This window comes from Triturus cristatus, chromosome 1_2, assembly GCF_964204655.1.
Source record: "Triturus cristatus chromosome 1_2, aTriCri1.1, whole genome shotgun sequence".
Taxonomy (NCBI): domain Eukaryota; kingdom Metazoa; phylum Chordata; class Amphibia; order Caudata; family Salamandridae; genus Triturus; species Triturus cristatus.
This window is the reverse complement of record NC_140580.1, coordinates 756,615,374-756,635,294: the sequence shown is the minus strand read 5'-3', so window position 1 is coordinate 756,635,294 and position 19,921 is coordinate 756,615,374.

Here is a 19,921-nt window from a genome sequence, read left to right as displayed (position 1 = left end):
TACGCCTTGGTACAACCTACATTTTCGAAGTCTAGCTGGCAGCTGGAACATTCTAGAATTTTACAGTCTTTACAGGCTGACCTTCTTGCTTCACAATATTTGCTGACACGTGATAACCGCACTAACCTGGTAATACGAATAGTGCCAGGCGCCGTGGGTTTCACGTATTTGACGTTTAATGAGGGCGATACCGTCCCCATTGCGTACAAATCCCACTTGTACACCTCTGCTGAATTACGTTTTTCCGCGGTCGAAAAAGTTCTGACTGCTGTACAGATGGCGATCCTTAAAGAACGCGCACTGTCACATGGGAAACAGATTCTGGTTGTAACACCCTATCCTGCCTTAGAAGCAGTGACAAAGGCAAGTGTACCAAATTCTAAAGCTTTGCATCCTCGGTGGATACAATGGGCTACAACACTGACGTCGCCAGACGTCACCTACATCTTTGATGCCTCATTACAGACTCAAGAGTTCTTGCAGTATGAATTCGTTCATCCGGCTCCTCTGTCTTTGCGCCCGCTCGAAGAATACCATTGTGTCATATACACTGACGGGTCTGCGCAGCCCGCAATTGGATCAAAGCACGCTTATTCAGCGGCTTGCGCAATTGTCGTGGGTACTTTCGTGAATGGTGAATTCCAATCTGATGCAGTGCATACGCAGTCATTGGGCGATTGTACCGCGCAATTGGCGGAGCTTCGGGCTCTAGTGCTTGCACTGGAGTTTGCTGATCCCCGGGTCACTACTCTTATAGTGAGTGATTCCTTCTACTGTGTCCAGTCCTACAATGACAATTTACACTTCTGGTCTCAGAATGACTATCGAGACACGAAAGGTGGCACAATTAAGCATAAAACGCTTTGGGTTCGAGTGGCAGACTTTAAAGAACGTCTCCCTCTCGTGAATGTTATTCACACTCTTGGTCACCAGCGACTTGGTGTCCATGCTGTCGGTAACAGCTTGGCTGACGAGGCAGCAAAAACAGCAGTGGCTACATACTTAGTGGCAGCAGTAACCAGATCAAAAAGTAAGATTGATGATGACATCTTGGCAGCTATTGCTGCTACGGAAAAGGGAGGCGATTACCCGAAGGGTTTTCCCTCTCGTTACATTTACCATTTAAGTCCTGATAATGTCCCATTAGTGAGGATTAACGACGTTGGTGACAGAATTATTCCCAACGCGGACTGCAGGCCAGCACTGATCTTGGCTGCACATGAGGGGTTGGCGTCTGCCCACGCCGGTGTGTCAGCTACAATATCTCTGCTACAACAACGTTACTGGTGGTTTGGTTTATATAAACAAGCGCGCGCTTATGTTCTTGATTGTGACATTTGCCAACAGATTAAACCTTCTACTGTTGCGCGCCCACCACAGACACAGCTGTACATCTCTAATAAGCCATTTGGTTGTGTTTATTTAGATCACTGCGGTCCTTTTTCCTCTGATACTGCGTACAAGTACATCTTGGTTGCAGTGGATTCGTGCACACGTTTTCTATGGGTATGGCCACAAAGGAGTGCTGACTCGCGGACTGTCATCAGGGATTTGCGTGTCTTTGTGGGAACTTTTGCGTGTGGTACCTTCCATTCTGATCAGGGCCCTGCGTTCGCCTCTAAGGCTTACAAGGAGGCTATGAGAAATTTGGGGGTCCTAGTCAAATTTTCGTCCCCCTACCGACCTGAGGGTAATAGTGTGGTGGAGCGAATGAACCGTGACTTAAAGCAATCATTGACAGCCCGTGTTTTAGGCACAGGCCGGAACTGGCTAGCCCATTTGTATAACGTCCAACGTGCACTTAATAATCTCCCTAGAAGGTCTCTGGGTGGGCGGACCCCGTACATGATGCTCTTCGGAATCAGAATGTTTGTACCAGACCTTGATGGTCTAGACATGGCGGCGTCGACCGCACCCTTTGACGTAGATGATCACTGTGCTGTTTTACAGACTCTACAAGAAGCCAGAGACACTCTATCGAAGGAACACTTGCCCTCCACATCTGAAGCTGAAGTTCAGGTTCCGGTAGTCGGCTGGCTACCCCGAGTTGGAGACCTGGTCCGTGAGAAGGTGGAAAACAAGAAGGAGTTCGGCCCCTCTTATCGTGCACCAGTTCCAGTGCTTGGAGTGCAGGGTACAAGAACAGTCATTTTACCTCCACTTCCTGGTCGCAAAGAAAACAGGTACATCTCTATTGACAATGTCAAACTTCAGCGAGTGGCCGATACTTCTTAGTATGACTCCAGCAGTTTCATGCCAGACGATGCAAAGAAATTCAATGTTGGCTCTTGCTTCTAACACCTTGCCTGCGGTTGCCATCGAGATGCAATCTGTTACTGATCCCTTGTTGATACCATCGGCTGGTGGTTTGCCTGAAGAGACTGAGTATGCTTATCCTACACGTGGACCTTCGCCTGTTTTACAATCTACAGCACTTGGCCAGTCCCGTTTTTCCTTTGACACTAACTCGTTACCCTCAAGCCCCCCATCAAACATTGCTGTTTTTTTCAGCTGGTTTAAGAGACATTTTTTGATCGCCCCTTGGACATACATCTGGTTGATGCTTTTTACTATTTTTTTGTTTATGTCAATTGGATTTGTAATAGTTTTTTTCCGTCTTGTGGATGGACACTATCTGAGTGAGAGATCGACAATTAGACTTATCAATGGAACTTTGGCCCCCCACTCCTCGTCCCACGTCATGAAGAGGGACCAGACTTTTGTGAATATTACTGCCTGGCCCGTCTTGGATGGAATCGCATGGGATGCTGTTAAATTCCAAATTCATGGGCCTACAGAGGTCATTAATGTACCTAATGTATTTCGTGTTTCTATGGGTGATGTGGTTAGGCAGAACATACGTTCTGATGATTGGGATGTACACGCCATTGAATCACTGTTTTCTGATTTGAAATATTATGCCGCTTTTGATGCTGAAGATTTATACGAAAATGCGGCTAATTATGCGGAACAGTATTGTTTTCAACATTATGGCAATCACTTCCTGCATAAAGCAAATACATTTAGAAATTTTGTAAATTTTACCCAATGGGAACACTGTCCTACTCCCGCATTCGGAAGTTCACAAACCCTAGTTAACAAGTATTCTTATTTTACCGATTTCAGTGTTTCCAACCCGGCAGCGTTTTATTTTAAGGTGCTGCCTGAGTCTGCCGCAAAGGTTAGACTGACACACACAAAGCTACTTTATTCCAAGTCCTTTATGGACGAGTTGTCAATCAAAGGTTATGATGTATGGAAGGCTACTATTGATCTAAAGTCGGTTTGGGGTTCCAAGCCGTGGCAGGTACAGGGTACAGAGGCTTTGCATCGTGCCTGTCTTATACCAAATCATATTTTGTTTTTAAATTCATCCATCTTCCAAACCACCTGTTTTGGATTGGCTACTTCTAAACAATTAAAGTCACCTTCTGTGCCGGATTTGGGCGCTTATCCCAATTGGGATAACCACACAGATCTATCCCTTACTGCTTTGCAATCCTTAGTTTCAAATACATCTTTTAATATTTCGAAATTTAATAGTGAGGGTTGGTTAGTTTGGCAAAGCAGTTCAGACACCTGTCAACGTCGTTTTCTGGGACTGAAACCGGGGTATACTCGGGTACGCGTAGACCCTCGGTTTGAGTCGTCACATACTGTAACTACATACTCTGTGGGCAAGTTATGTCAATCTTGGCTGCGACATTCCACCTTGGCGTCTGTCAAAGTTCATTTATCACAATTACATGACAAAATAGATTTGAATGATTTTGTTAAGGGTCCTGTGGGTGGCAGAACCAAAAGGTGGGCGTATGCTATTTACAACGAAGTCTGGAAGTTGTCGCAGATTGAGGCGGCTTCCAGATTGAGAGCTATTGACCAAGCAAACATGGAGAAGGTTTTAGCCGTTATTGATAATAGCATTAGCACTCTCTCTTCTAGGATTTATACATTAGATAATATTGTTTCTTCTGTTGTTGATATTGTGCATGATGATATGTCTGTGTTATATCATGGTCAAAACCAGTTGCGTTCTGTTATGCAGTTTGCATGGACTTTGCAGACGTTAAAGGCAGGGAGAGTCCCTTGGGACTATCTGAACACTACATCGTTATTCCTTCCCTTTAACCTTACTGACAAGCAGCGATTTATGTCCATGAAGGATGCTACATATTCATTGTTACATATTGAAAAGTTAGAACCGTTGCCTTTCTCTGTAGCGGAGATCAATTCAGCTACGTGGTTAGTACACGGATTGATAACTCTCCCTTTCGCGCTTTTTAAGTTTACGTCTTGTATGAAACATTATGCTTTGGGTAGATATGAACCGCTGGGCACCGCTTTCATACATGAGGTTTGGTCCCTCCCCTTTACGTATAGATGTACGAGGGACGGAACTGAGGTTTATTTGAAAGGAGAGGAATGTGTCACGACACCAGACCATTCCTTGGTATGTAGGCACATTCAATTACACGGCGCATGCAATGTACAAGCCCCGAACTTGGCCTGCGTCCTACGAGGTATCCCAGTGCCTGTGATTACGCCTTCTTTCACGCTGCTTGCAAACGGTAGTTATTTAATTTTGAATAATGAAGCTTGCTGCGGGATGTTAGTGGGAATCCCGTACATAGTAACTGTCTCGCAGAAAGTTGTCTGCTGCAATAATGTTCTTTTTCCACCCCCGCATGGGCGGCTGGATGTTTCTATTTGGCCTTCGATTCCAACCTTGAAAGCAGAGTTCAACAAGTTGAGCAGAATAAGAGCTCTATTGTCCCAAAAAGAGGTGCCATTGACTTCCTCTCGTGAAACATTTGTCCTTCACGTTGCTAATACGCGCACTGAGGTACAGGCGCTTCTGAACACTGACCTCCCCCTACATTTCGGCACTTTGATCCAAACTATTTTTAATGCCTCGTCCACGACCGGCCTGGCTCATTTTTTTAAACTTGTGGGCTCGGGTTTCGTGACCTCTTTCAAAACTATTTTTGGTGTGATTCCGGCATTTTTTCATTCACTTTTCTCGAGCATCTTTGGAGGTGTTCCGCTGCTTCTGGCGCTAGTGGCAGGTGTGCTGCTTTTACTTTTCATACTCCGGAATGGATGCTCCTTCTGTGCCACGCGAGCGCCTGTCCCGCCTGCATCTTCTTCGTGATAGGATGCTTGACTTTTATGGAACTCTGCCGTTGGCGACCTTAAGCCTGGCATATGGATTGTCCTTCCGGTATTCCTATTTCACTTGTGTGCAACCTGTATTTCACTGCCTGGATTGTCCCTTTGAATGGCCTTTGGATTTGTGCTTGACCAACCTGGTGTCTCCGGTGCCGGATTTCGATCGACTGATGAGGCCCTTAGTGTCTCACGAGTTGGCCTGTTCTGGTGTCCGGATTATGGCCTGTGGTGCGGCGCATGGTATCCTGGGTAATTGGGACATCTCAACGGCTGCCTACAACTTCTTGGCTATGAGCTATTTGGAGGAACATTCCGGGTGCCCTCTGATCGTGCTAGAGGCTCCGATGGTTGAAGAACACGTATGTTCCTTTTCGTTGATGGATTGGATGGCTGAGACTTTCAGTGGCCCTGCAAACGATTTTTTGTTGGAAGCAGTGGCCACATATGCTGCCTATACATTCATGGATTAACTGGACAGTCGTCCTTTGCGCCTGTGCTACTGGACAGCACCCTGGCGCAACATTTCTTCTTTTCTTTCTCTTTTTTTTCTTCCTGATGGTCGTTTTGAGTTTTTTACTTCCATTTTTTTTTTTTTGACAACAAACCCTGGTTTATATTTTTTGTGGTTTCGGACTTTGGCGCATTCTGAAACTTTGCATTGGTTACGCCTTGTTCTGCTCTGACGAAACTGAACTCTGCGTTCTCTCTTTTCTTGCCTATTAAATAGTGCTTCGATCAAGGGGGCGTGTAGTGAGTTCTTCCTGAATACGTACATACATTGTTAAGTTAGCATAACCACGTTAAATGTTAGAAAGCCATCTTTCTGCTTTTGCACACGACACTGCGTTTACATGTTATTTCTTAAACAAACTGCTGACTCGAGACTTGCTTCACACGAGAGCAATCTGTTGTTACCATCCCAAGCTCTGCGCAGCGACCTTGGTCTGTACATGGTGTGACAAACAGTCTGGATTATTACACAATGCATGTTTTCCACTCTAGGTTGATCGACCCACTATTTAGCCATAACACACGCGCAGCTGCACATACCTGAAAGTTGGTGCTTTTAATATCACAGACATCATGTTTATTATTCAGACCGAAGACGAGCCTTCCTGCGAGAAGACTCCTGATGCTCCTGTGATGTGATTTCACTAAGCTGATCTTTGAGGTATGGGGTCCCCTATTCAAGCCTAAGAGACCTTCTATTAGCATAATAATAATATTAGCTTCTTAGTAAAGGGAAGGTGGTAGTATCCACTGTCATTATAATATGATCACCCCTTTTATATTCTATGGTATTGTAACTATGTTGCTGGTTTTGATATTAATCATTTGTCTGCTTGTATTAGCCAAAGTACTGCATCTTAGGACACGTGGTCTATAAAAATAAACTCTTTTTATTTACACCGTGTCTCTGTTGATTATTGTTGTGGACTGATGTGAGAATAATATACGAACAGGTATTTCCGATTCCCACCATTCCTGAGTATGTACTGAGTCGCGTGTTCTGGGTTGTCTTTTCATTGGGACCGCCGAGCTAAATCTCGGATAACGAATGGGACACTTATGCTAGCCGGATACTGGGTTCTGAGGTGAGTTTCTGGTACACCACAACTCACTGAGGTCCTGGGGTTCTACGCATAGTTCTGTGTATAAGCAGAATCCCTGCAACAGTATGTCGACGTTTCAACCCTTGGAGCGCACTACTGTCTAGTCAATGCGGGTCTTCATCAGGACAAGGAGAAGGGGTGACAGCCTAAACAGACCCACAGTCGTTTATGGGACGTGTAAAAGAACTCTTCGTTTGAGTGAATGTTCATCCAGGAGCAATGATCTCCTTTGGCGTGTTAATTCCAATGATGGATTGCAGTCATGTTGTGGAACTTCCGTCTGGTATCAGGGAAGACAGATGGAGGAACGCAGGCGGTCGTCCTGTTTCCTCTAGGAATGATAGTCAATTTCCTTAATTGGATTCCAAGTTACAAATAAATTGCAGCGGAACTCAGGCTTACGTCCTGTCTCCGGTGATCGTATCCGACGGATGAATATAAGCAAGTATTATGTATGCTGACTAAACAAATTTTTTTTTTCCAGATATACGAGGTCTTTTTTCGGAACAGTGGAAGACCTCTACTGTAACCGTGAGTTTATCGGTTCTCTGCACCTGAGGTCAGGGTAAGCCTTAGTGAGCTTACACCGCCAAGGTGCTTCTTTTTCTTTTTTGTGATTAGGTCCTGATGAAAGCTTAGTGAATAACATTGACAAGCTGAAACATGTCGACCACTTGACCACCTATAGGATAAGTCTGACCAAATTAAAGTCAGGAGTAATTATCCTTCATAATTTTTTAACATATTCTTGTCTCGTCACTATTCAAATGTTCTGGTGTACGATACACGATTTTTAATCCCCTTTTTTGATTATTTCACTCACATATCACCTCACTTTTTCTAGTTTGAAATTGCTGCTCCGCCTTAAATCAAGCGTTGAAGCACACCAGAGGTGCACAAGGCACCCCTGGATAAAACCCCATGATGAAGCATGTCACCAACTATGTTGGTGAGTGAGGGTTTTATTTTTCATCAGATTGATTCTGTTCTCTTGGCACTTTGCCCAATCACATAGAGAATCACCGTGTGTGTGACCCTCTCTTTCTTATCACACTCTTTTGTTGTTATTACATTGATTTTGGGGGACCAAGAGTGTGGATATACCCTCTCTCTCTTGTTGTTTATAGTTGCCCAGTAATATGCCCTGAGGTCTGGCAGGGAGATGCCACCATTGTACTGGTTACGCTGCAGTGTCGCCAATGCGATCCTTGGTGGCCTTCCGTCCCAAAGGAACGTCCGTAATACATCATCAATTTTTGTGAACACCTCCACTGGTATGAACTGGTAGGTGTTTTGCAGCACGTAAAGGAATTTGGGGAGCTCTATCATTTTGTATAGAGCTGCCCTGCCTAGGAGGGTCAGCGGCAGGGACCTCCACCTCTCCACGTCCCCACGAAATTCTCGTAGTACCCTGTACAAATTGCGATCCAGCGCCAGCTTCGTGTTCATCGTTACGTAAATACCTAAGCAGTTAACGCCCTCTTGTGTTACTTGGAGCTGGCTTGGGCCTGTAACATACCCGCCACATTCACCAGTCTGGTACAGACAGGATTTACCCCAATTAATCATATATCCCGCCTGCGTGCCGTAGAATTCACAGCACCCCATAATACATGGGATTGTAGTCACATACAACAGTATGTCGTCCGCATATAGGGATATGCGTTCATCAGACTCTGTCACCCCGTCCATCTGAAAACCTGTTATGTCTGGGTTTTGTCGGATTACACATGCGAGTGGTTCCAATACCAGGGCAAAGAGCAGCGGGGATAGAGGACAGCCCTGGCGAGTGCCCCTGCCTATGGGGAATTCCCTCTATAGTACCCCATTAACCCTGACTTTTGCCACGGGTCTGTCATATAAGACGGTGATCCACTGTCGGAACACCGTTCCAAAGCCAAATATCTCCAAAACGGACATGAGGAAGGACCAATGGACTGTATCAAATGCCTTCTCGGCGTCAAGGGATAGGATGAAATGTGGGTCACGTCTCCTACTCACCACTTCTAGCCAGTTGTGTAACCGTCTCAGATTGAGCCTTGTTGACCTTTTGGGCATAAAACCCGACTGGTCTCTGTGGATAAGACCGGAGATGACCCCGGTCAGTCTGTTCGCTATCACCCTGGCAAGTATTTTAGTTTCTAGGTTAATCAGGGAGAGGGGACGATATGAGCTACAACGATCTGGGAGAAGATCTTTCTTAGGGATTACCGCTATCGTGGCTGCCCTCAAGTCCCTGGGGAGGCTCCCTACCTCATGCGTCTCCAAATAGAGCTTGAGGAGATGTGGGCAAAAGAGCGTTGCGTGCTGCTTAAAGAACTCCGGAGGGAGCCCATTTGGCCCGGGAGCCTTCCCAGTTTTCAACTGGCCAATGGCCGTCATGACCTCCTCGCTTGTAATCTTACTGTCTAGGGATTGCCGGTCTTCTTCCTCTAACCTGGGGAGCTGTATCATCTGCAGATATTCTTGTATTTGTGTAGTTTCAGCTAAGGGGCGCTGTGCATAAAAGGCCTCGTAATAGTCCGCGAAGGCGTTGGCTATTGCAACTGGAGTAACGTGGACCTGCCCTCCCTCGTCCTGTATCTGTGTCACCCACCTGCTATCCATTTCTTTTCTGCTGAGTCATGCAAGCAATCTACCCATCTTATCCCCCACATCGTATAACCTCCTGTGTAGTGCTTGTATAGCGTGTTGTGCGTCTTTCCTGGCCAACACGAGATATTCTTGCCTAAGTAGTTGTAGCCTACGCAGCAAGGAGGGATCGTCTCCCGTGTGTGCTCTTGTTTCGAACTGCAGGAGTCGGGACTCAATCTCAGTAATCTCCTCGTCATCTTTCCGTCTTTTATGCGCAATGATATTCTGCGCCCGGTCCCGGAGTACTGGTTTATATGCTTCCCATAGCGTAACCGCCGAGTCTACCGTCCCAACATTTTCTTTAAAATAAAGTTCAGTATCTGTCCTAAATTCTTGCGCGATCTGTGCATCTTTCAAGTCCCAGGCGTTAAGCTTCCATTCCCTGTGTCTGTCGTGTGTATGGGTACCTACTGATAGTCGCATAGGCGAGTGATCCGAGAGTCCTCTGGCCAGAAATTCCACCTCGTATCCCTCCCTCAGGTCTCCCGCAAATAAGCCCTAACTTGTGGATGCTGTCTGCGCCATAGATCCGTTAGTGCCAGGGTGTCCGCAAATCGCCTCAACGGTGTCTCTCTGGGGTCTCTTGACTGGGTGGATGTGCGGTCAGCTTCCATGTCCATCACATCGTTAAAGTCGCCCCCGATAATGTGTGTCAGAGCCGGCCTCTAACAAAATGTTAGCAAGTTTGTCTAGCCTTTAGATGTTGGAGTTTGGGTGGTGCATAAACACTAACAAAAGTGATGTGTCGTCTGTTCCACACCCCTTTGACCGCTACATAGGTGCCATTGGGGTCTGTCCAAGTGCGTTCTAAGTGGAAGGGAGGGCTTTTCCTAATTAATATTGCTACGCCTCGCGCTCCAGTAGAGAACTCCGCATGTGCCAGTGTTTTATATGCGCCTCTACCTAAGAAACCACATTGAGTCCGCTTTAGGTGAGTCTCCTGTAGAAGGATGACATCCGGTTTCAAGCGCTTAAAGTAGGCAGCTACCAGACCTCTCTTGATCTTATTTCCCATCCCATTTACATTCCAGGAAAGGACGGAATATTGTCCTTGATTAGGTATAGCCATCGGCATGGTGTGTAGCATTCAGCCTGTTGTCCAACCCATGTCCCTCTCTCCTCTGCTGCAGCCCCTGCAATCCCCAAATGTATGCTGGTGCACCTTTATGCCAAACTGTTTTAACAAACCCCCAACTCTTCATACCCCCCCCCCCCCCGAACCTCCCCAACATCCATCCGACTACTCCAAGGGTCAACTGGACCAACTGTGTCGTGATCATATAGGTGAGGTCTGTCGTCCACCCCCCCATCCCCGTAACTCAACTTGTGTTCAGTCCCCCTTGTCTCTCACATAAACACACAAATCCCACTTATGCAGTCTCAGAGGTCACACCTCAAACCAGCAGCTGCAGGGTCCATCAACAAAAAAGAAATACAATAAACAAAAAAACAACAAACAAAGGGGGGGGGACAAGCGGGAGGGGAGAAAATGGGGGGCGAGCGGGAAAGAAAAAAGAACAACTCAAACAAATAGAAACCAACAAGGGGGAGTGAAAAAGAAAACCAAGCGGGGAAGAGAGAAAATGAGAACAACTACAAAAAAAATAATTGGGGGTAGAATACACGGGGTGGTGTGTAATGCGTGCTCCGAGCCCGTTTCACCTGGAGCTCCTTAGGCCAGTCATCACTCCGTAGCATCGTTGACCACGGATAGTGCCTGGGTGCCCTGTCCTGTTTCACCGGTGTCCCCTTCTGTACGTTCCAGCAGGTTGATATTCTGTAGCAGAGGGTGTTCGCCTTCCGAGTCCGTGGTGATATCCTGGTCCGTGCAGTCTTCCGAGTGGTGTGCGACAAAGTCTTTGGGTATTACGTTCTCAGGATGTCGTGCCCTTAACTCAGTTCCTGTCATCCTCCCGCTCCGTTATGGTGTCGATCTGAGTGCCGTGGTTGGGGCAACATTCTTTTTCTTCCGTGTCCGCTTGTATGGCCTATAAGTGGTAGTATTCAGCGATGAGGCCCATCTGGAGCAATGCGGCTCATCGGAGGTACTCTCGGCAAGGGACGCTCCTCCAGCCAGTGCCAAGCCTCCTCTGGGGTGTTAAAGAAGAAGGTTTTACTTTGAAAGATCACTTTAAGTTTGGCAGGAAAAAGGAGCATGTATTGAATTTGCAGTTGTCTTAATTTATCCTTGACAGAGTCGAATGTTTTCCGTGGCTTCTGGACTTCCCTAGAATAGTCCGGGAATACCAGGATCCGTGTATTGTCCACTCGAATCTCACCCTTTTGGCGGAATAACCGGAGAATATTATCTCTATCCTGATAGTTGAGAAATCGAGCAATCAGTGGCCTGGGGGGCGCCCCGGGTTGAGACCTGGCCCCAGGTATTCTGTGGGCTCTCTCAATAATGAAACATGGTGAGAAACGGGCCTCTGGGAGGGTATCCAGCAGCCACTTGTGCAAGTAGGTACCTGCGTCTGCCCCTTCGAGTGTCTCCGGAAATCCAATACAGCGCAGGTTGTTTCTCTGCGCTCGGTTTTCGGCATCATCCAATCTCCAGAGGACATCTCTCAGAGTTGACTTCAAGGCTGAAACCTCACCCCGTAATGCATGAGTCACATCTTCGACTTCAGAGATGCGCTGTTCCGCCTGCGTGACTTTTTCAGAGACGTTGCGAAGATCTTGACGGTGGAGGTTAACATCAATCCTAACCTCGTTGATCTTGCCCTCGAGCACCTCCCTAGAGGATTGAATCGCCTGGAGGAGTACCGTGTTGTCTGGTGGGTCTGTTGGGGTCGTTCCGACGGGGTTGGGCGCCGGCAGCGGTTTCGCGAATTTGTCCATCTTTCCCTGCTTCTGAGTCTTGGTGTCTTAGTCCCGCGCCATCGATGGCCCAGTCTCAAACGGGACAACCAGTTGATCACTGCAAGACCTCGAGCATTCAACGTGACCGTGCCTTGCGACTCCCTTCCCCTATGCCGGCATGGTTCGCCAGGCGCATCCCAATCCAACGTTCGTACCCACAGACCGTAGGGTGTAGTACAATTGCTGCACACAGCCGTCCTCACAGCACTGGAGCCTCGTTCCGGTCTGCCTAAGGGGCCACCCAGTATCCACAGGTCACACCTCACCCACGCTGTCCGATGTGTGGCCCGCTTTGCCGGTGGATGTACTTTTCTTGGAGACTTCCTCACTCTGCGCCAAACAGCCCAACATTTACCACCCTGCGCAGACCCCCACTGCCGATTAGGCCTCAAGTGGTTGTGGCAGGCTGCGCCAACCAAGCCTGCGTTTCCCCTCCGCTGCGCGGCACAGCGCCCCACTAGGTGTCCTGGTTCTCAATGCCGCGTATGGGTGACTGTTCAGGAATACTCTCTGTCTCTGGCACCCAACCGGGAGGTGTAGGCCCCTCCCTGTGTCACCCACCAGACAGCTAAGCCCCATATGCGGAGCAAAGTCCAGAAAAAGGGTCCGTGGTCCTGTTAGGGGACCAGTATTTATGGCGGGCAACAAGTCTCTGGTGTTGTGTGGCCCTCCCTGCCAGCCAGCAATCAGTGCGTTAGAGGGAAAGGGCGCGGTCCCTTCCATCAGAGCACGATCCTCCTACTGCGCCCAGGGGTTCCACCCATCACAGAGAGGGAGGTGGGGGCCCCCCCACTTGCCACCAGAGCATCTTTCCACTCTACCTGGGGGACCCCCTTACCTCCTACTGTGCCGGCGGCTCTCCTCCTCCTTGGTTTCCGGATATGCGTGTGTGTCTCAGTCACGCAGGTCGGCCGCCCAGTCAGCACCAGTGTCGCTGTACTTACTCTCTTTCCCGACGGCCGGTCACCGCCTGGGGCGGGCACGGTCTTCCCTGCAGCTCCGCGTCGTTATGTGCACTCCCAGAGGGGGGAGGGGCCGGTGTTTGGATCTGCTACCCTCCCGGACCTTCACGGCTCGGCCGCCAGCTCCTCTTGTTTCTGGGGCCAGCTCCCTGCACAGCCCACAGTCAGGCAGCCCGGAGCCCCTATCGGCGGGTGTTAAGTCTATTCCCCTGGTTCCCGGTGCGTCCCATTTCTTCTGCCGTCCGCCGCCACTTCCACGGACACCTCGGGCTCCCCCTTCCTCAGGCGCGCCGCCTGCAGGCTCTCTCGAGACAGGGCCATCGTAACGTATTGGGCCGCCATTTTGGCCCTCATCCAGCCCGGCAAACTTTCACCGTCTGTATGCGTCCCAGTCGATTATGCTCCTCATATTTTGGACCGGAACCTGCAACCCGGGGTTGGACACCCGATCCATAGTTTTGTGGTCCCGGATCATGCTCCTGGCCACGCCCCTCCAGCCTCACACATTCTTATACACACCACACATCTCCCTTTCTTCCACCCAATGTGGCATCAATCTAAGCATTGTCTTCAACCTAGCTTCATTCTCAACTCATCTCACCCCTCTTCATCTTTTCATAGTACACCCTGCCTTCATTCTCAGAATATCTCCTCATATCAACCTCACCTTCACTTCATTTATTGTCACTCCACCTTCCCTCATTTTCCTCTCTTCTCATTCCTCACATTCATACCAGCTATTGTTTAATGATTAGGGCTGCTGTGTGCTTGGGTCTTAACATAACATTTTCTTTCATTGTCCCTCTTCCATATATCAGTTTTCTAAAATTTTCTACGCGGAGGTCTTACTTGTTACGTCCCTGTTTTAACAATTTTGGTGGTTTTGAAGTGGGCAAGGATTTTTGGAGGGTATTGGAGGGAAGGCAACTTATGTTTTCAGCCTTTTTCCTCGATTTCTGAATCAAGATTAGAAATTGGTGCAAACCCTTTATCACAAGTACCAAGTGTAATGCAACTGGTAAGTTGGAGAATGTCTCGTTGGTCTGTAAAGACTATTAAAACAAGCATTGGCATAGTCAATAGGTTTCGATTTTGGGACCTTATAAGTGTTTAACCATGCAACAGTTAATGTTGTTGAGACAAGGATATTGGGCTGCATAACTAAATACTTAAAAGGTCCCAAAAGCAAGACCTATTGGCTATGCCAATGCTTGTTTTAAAATCTTTCCATCTCGACCCTCTGCGAGTGGTGAGGGGTCATAAAGACTTAAAGAGCTTTAGGAGTGTGGTATTGCTCGATGTGGCCAGTGTCCTCCAGGGGCCGCTAGAAGGTGAATATACTGTCAGATATCGGAGTGGGCCGCACCCACACTTTAAAAAAAAAAACCCTAACAGTATTGGGCTGGGTGAGCAGATTGGGGGAAAACGCCCCAATCACCCCATATAGGGGCAGAAACTCCGATGGGGCCGTTTTTGGGGTAGAGACTTTCTGCGCTTCCTCCCTGCTGCATCTGGTAGTGCAGCATTTCCCTATGACTAGTGTGGCACCTCTCCCACACCTCAAAAAACACATTTCCCCTGTGACTAGCGGCCAGATCCATTCTTGGGGATCGTAGTCTTGGGGACTTGAGGAGATCCCAAGCAGCCAGGGCTCGAGTCGGGGTACCACGCGGGTGGACGGCGTCCCCCCACTTATTTTACCAGGTTTTTCCGGGTGGACGCCGTCCCCCCTGCCCAAAAGCTGGACAGCATTGTGTACCAAAGATATGCTAATATTTGTAATTGGAGACTTTAAGAGGTGTGTGCAGGCTGGAGTGATTGGGAGGGGGAGCGAGCAGGCGTTAGCGGTTAACGCTTGGAATGTGTGTCCTTCTGTATCTTGTGCACTTTTGAGCACTTCGTTGTGCAACTGGGGCACCCCCTCGGGGGAGTGGGGGGGGGAGGGGGGGTTGCAAAGGACATCGAGGAACAGACCAGGGGTAGCAGTGCTGTGAAATGCCCCGTCATCTAAAGGCATATGAATACTCATGAGATTCCTGTTGTGACGTCACTTCCGGTGACAGCGTCCCCCCACTTATTTTCATGAGATTCCTGTTGTGACGTCACTTCCGGTGACAGCGTCCCCCCACTTTTTTTTTTAGGACTTGTGCCCTGCAAGCAGCGATCCACTATCGAAAGGCAGCACTGGAAAGGGGACATTTGCCCTTTCCAGCAGTACCTCTCCCTTCTTGATGGATGCCCGGGGGCAGAGTTATGCCCCATGAGCATATAACAAAACGAAACCAGTGAGCGCCCAGTGGAGCTGGCCTGTTTCAATTTTGTCACAGTGATGTCAGTGCACTGTGCGTCACAGTGGCCCAAATTGTTTTTTAAAGAGATATTCTTCAGGTGAAACCACCAGAAGGATTTTTGCGGCGAATGCATAGAGGAGACATGCATGTCAGTGGCCTTCCAGAAGCAATGCAGAGGACCTGTACATCACGTAAATAAAAGTTTCACTGAGAGGTAAACACACAAAAAACACGTTTCAGGATTACATCATAGTGCTCTACAAAACAAAATAACTTTTAAACGATGATTCCTTGATCAGGGTTCATGCCTACTGGGTACCATACACAGAGCATATGTTGTGCCGATACCTTTGTCCAGCATCCATCTCACAGCGCCCACAGTCTGCAGCTGTAGCCAGTGGGCACTAAGCATGGCGTCCGACGTTCTGCACCCAGACGAGGACCCCTTTTTACAGGACACCTTGTCACTTGTGAACAAAGCGCGGCGAATGGGTCTATCTTTTAGAAACATTACTACAGGCAGGGCTTTAGGTTGGCCGGATCTCACCGGAGCTGGGCCCAGGCAGTTTTTTAAAGGGGGCCTCGAAATGGGTCTCCATCGGGCTCTGTTTTGTGCCCTGGCACAGGCGGTCCGTTTTTTCCGGACTGCAGTGACAGCAGGCACATCGATGTGCGCGTGCTCGCACTGCTCACTTCTCACTAGGAGAGAAGTTAGGGCATGACGTCATTGGTTCAGAGGTGTGCCTGCCCGATCCACGCAACTTATCAGCATCTATGCAATGCATGGAAGAGCTCCACAGATTGCTGTGTTAGCTGAGCGAGGGGTCACCAAGCTCTCCGTTGGGTGCCTTCCGACCTGTGTGCTACCTACATAAGATTACCAGGTTGTCGGCCTGTGGATCGATTGGTAGGGTGCCAGCAAAGTGAGATGGCTGACACCACTATGCCTAAAGTAGGTCAGTGGAAGGAGGTTTTGAACTATAACGTTTCCCAAACATACCTCTCTAAACTCACCCTCATAGGGCGGGTGTCGTACTGTTGTCCCCTTTTCAACAATATTCACCTGCCTAAAAGCAACATGTCTTGAGTGACTTCCAGCATGTCACCTTCTTCCCAAACCTGTATCACAATTCAATAATGATTGTTCTCCATTTCCTTTATTGGGACCGCCTTATTAAACGCATGACTACATCCTCACCCCAGAACCAAGTATAAAAGGTATGAATCTTGATTGCATTAAATTGGAATTACTTTATCTTAATTGGATTTTTTTCAATAGAAATGTGCCACAATTGTATGATGAAAAACTGGAATAAAATGCATGCACGTACCAGGGCCGCATGTTTCCTCAAACTGACGTGGAAACCGGCGTGATTCAGACGCCCCATTCTTTACCCTTACAGCAAGCACAGCCGCATGAATGCATTGAACCATGCCGGTGTCCTTTCTTCCTCCGGCGGCTCGGGATGCGGCGTTACATTCAGCTGCACAGTCATGTTAAGGAATCGTTTATTTTTAGAACTGTGTAAAGCTGATTTTCCTCTTCAAGTGAACGGTTGTCATGACAACAAAGATACTACACAGTAATACACGTGATCTCTCTCCACGCTCTCTTTCGCTACACGTGCATGCCTCTCCTTCGGCAGCCCCCTCATCCGCACGTGTCCGTCTCTCCTTCGGCAGCCCCCTCGCCCATGTGCCTCGTGGCCCATTTCGTTCTTCCACATGTAAGGCACAATCTTCTTGCCACGTGCCTTAGTCTGCACACGTGCCTTTGCTCTGCCTTCCCGACTTCCCTTCCTCTGCCTTACTCCCTTTTAGATGCCCCCTCGCTATCTGCACCCAGCCCCTTTCTCAGCTCCATCTCCAACCCCAATTCTCCCCTTCTGTCAACACCTCTCTCTTTTCATCTACCCCATCCAACTCCACCGGTTTTTTGCCCTTCACATTTCGGTTCTTTCATCTGTCCTTCCCCATCTTGAATTGAATCGAATCTAAATTGTATTTTCAATTCTTTGCCTACAGTCCATGCCTAGTTCCTTTCATATGCACCCTCTCTAGATTATCTTCAAATTGGCGGATTGCCGCATCGTTTTACATTTATTACGAGCACAGAAGGTGGTACTTGAAAGAGAATGTCTGTAAAATCATCTGTATTCATTAGGCCGAACCCTACCAGGCAACCCAGATGTCTGGTTTTTAAAAGACTTCTGTAGGACATTCTGTAAGCTTCCCTGGAATTGCATTCCGCCCATTGTTTATCACTGGCTTTGATGTTTCTAACTCATACTTGATTGAACAGACATCCTGGGGACATTTGTAGAAGTTTTCTGGGAACACATTCCGCCCATTGCTTACCACTGGCTTTGTGGTTTGTAAGTCACATTTGCTTGCTTTGCATTTGTTGGCTTTATCTGTTTTAGGCTGTCCAGCTTGAGTTCGACCCTCCCATGGAGCAAACCCTATTTTCTGCAGTCTTGCAATGAGTACTTATTTTCTGTAAATAGGCCTTTAAATCTTGTTCTTATTTTGTCACATTTGCTGTGCATTCAAAGGCAGAGTTAAAATGTCAGGCTCTGTCTTTGAAAGGAGCTTGATATTTACTTTTCTTTCTCCGACTTCAAAGTGAGAGGATTTATGTGACAATTTAGCTGTGAAAGAAAAGGTTTCTTCTAACACACTGCAAAATCAATATGTCTGTGAATGAACTGTGCCGATATTTCAGAATGCAGAAAGCACAAATGACGCACATTTTTTTTAACTCGAACTGTGGTGAAAACATATATTTTAATATGATCAAATCAATATACTATGATACATTTCCACATATTATTGTGTGCTGTATACTTCTAACAGTATGCCTGTGAAAATGTCATTTCAATTGAAATTGTGTTGTCTGTAATAGTGCGCTACCACACCAAGCATACTCCACTCTATGCCACTTCACTCTGCGTCCCTGCACTCTACTTTACTCTACACCACTGCAATCTACGTCTCTCTACTCTACAGTGCACCATTCTACTTTATGCCAATCCACTCTAAACTACTCCACTCAGCACCACTTTCATCTTCGCTACAGCACTATAAACCACTCCAGTCTATGCAACTCCACTTTACTTTGTAACACGGTACTCTACCCGATTGTACTCTAATACTGTTTAACTGAACTCTACGCCATTGTACTCCACCCTTCCCCACTGCACTCTGCCCTGCACCACTCCTCTCTACACTACTTCACTCTACTCTGAAACAATCTACTCTACACCACTCTACTCCACTTCACTTCACTATACCCCACTACACTCTACGCTGCACCACTCCACTACCCCCTAGTCAGGAGGCCAGCCAACTAGCCCTTGGAGTCACTCTGGTGTCCTGTGTTCAAAAGATGAAGGTCCAGACCTTCTCACCCAGGCAAGAGGACAGCAGGTTAGCATAGCAGAGCATCAGTCCTTCAGAGCAGCGGTCCAGCAGAGCGGCAGTCCTTTCAGCAGCACCGTAGTCCTCCCTGATCTCTGACATGTCTGGAAGTGTACTCAAACGTTGATGTTTGGGGTCCAAAATTAATACCAGGAGCTTCCTTTGAAGTGGGAGAAGCTTCCAGCGGTTTTCCTCTGAAATCCACAGGCATCCTGTCCTAGCTCCAGACTAATTACAGGAGGTATACAGCCCTTTGTGTGGAGGCAGGACACAGTCTATTCAAGTGTAAGTAGGGCTGTGCCCAGCTCCGTCCTCCCATCCTACCAGATGGCCCATCCAGGCACACCTACGCTCTCTATTGTGTGTGGCTGTTTAGGAGGAATTCACAAAGCCCGATTGTCAGCTACACCCAGTCTTGTGACCCAGACACCGACTGCAGGCACTACATGGCTAAAAGGCAGGAAAAGGCCAACTTTTAAAAAGTGGCATTTTCAAATTTAGAACTTCAATTCCTACTTCACCATGAAAGAGGATTTTTTAATACAATTCCTAAGACACCAAACATGAACTGGTTACTTGCTCCCATTTAGAAATTAACCCTTATTAAATGTATTAAGGTAACTCCAATGTTATCTTATAGGAGAGGCATGCTTTGCAGTGGTGAAAAACAAATTTGAGAGTTTTTCACTACCAGGCTTATGTAAAACATAAATGTGCATGCCCTACCTTTTAAATACATTGTATCCTGCCCTCTTGGCTGCCCAGGGCCTACCCTAGGATGACTTGCATGTATTAAGAGGAAGGTGTAGGCATGGCAAAAGGTTTGTTTTTCCAGGCTGAAATAGCAGTTTAAAACTGCACATACAGGCTGCAATGGCAGACCTGAGACATGTTTAAAGTGCTACTTAAGAGGGTGGCACAATCATTGCTGCAGGCCCACTAGTAGCATTTAATTTACCAACCGTGGGCA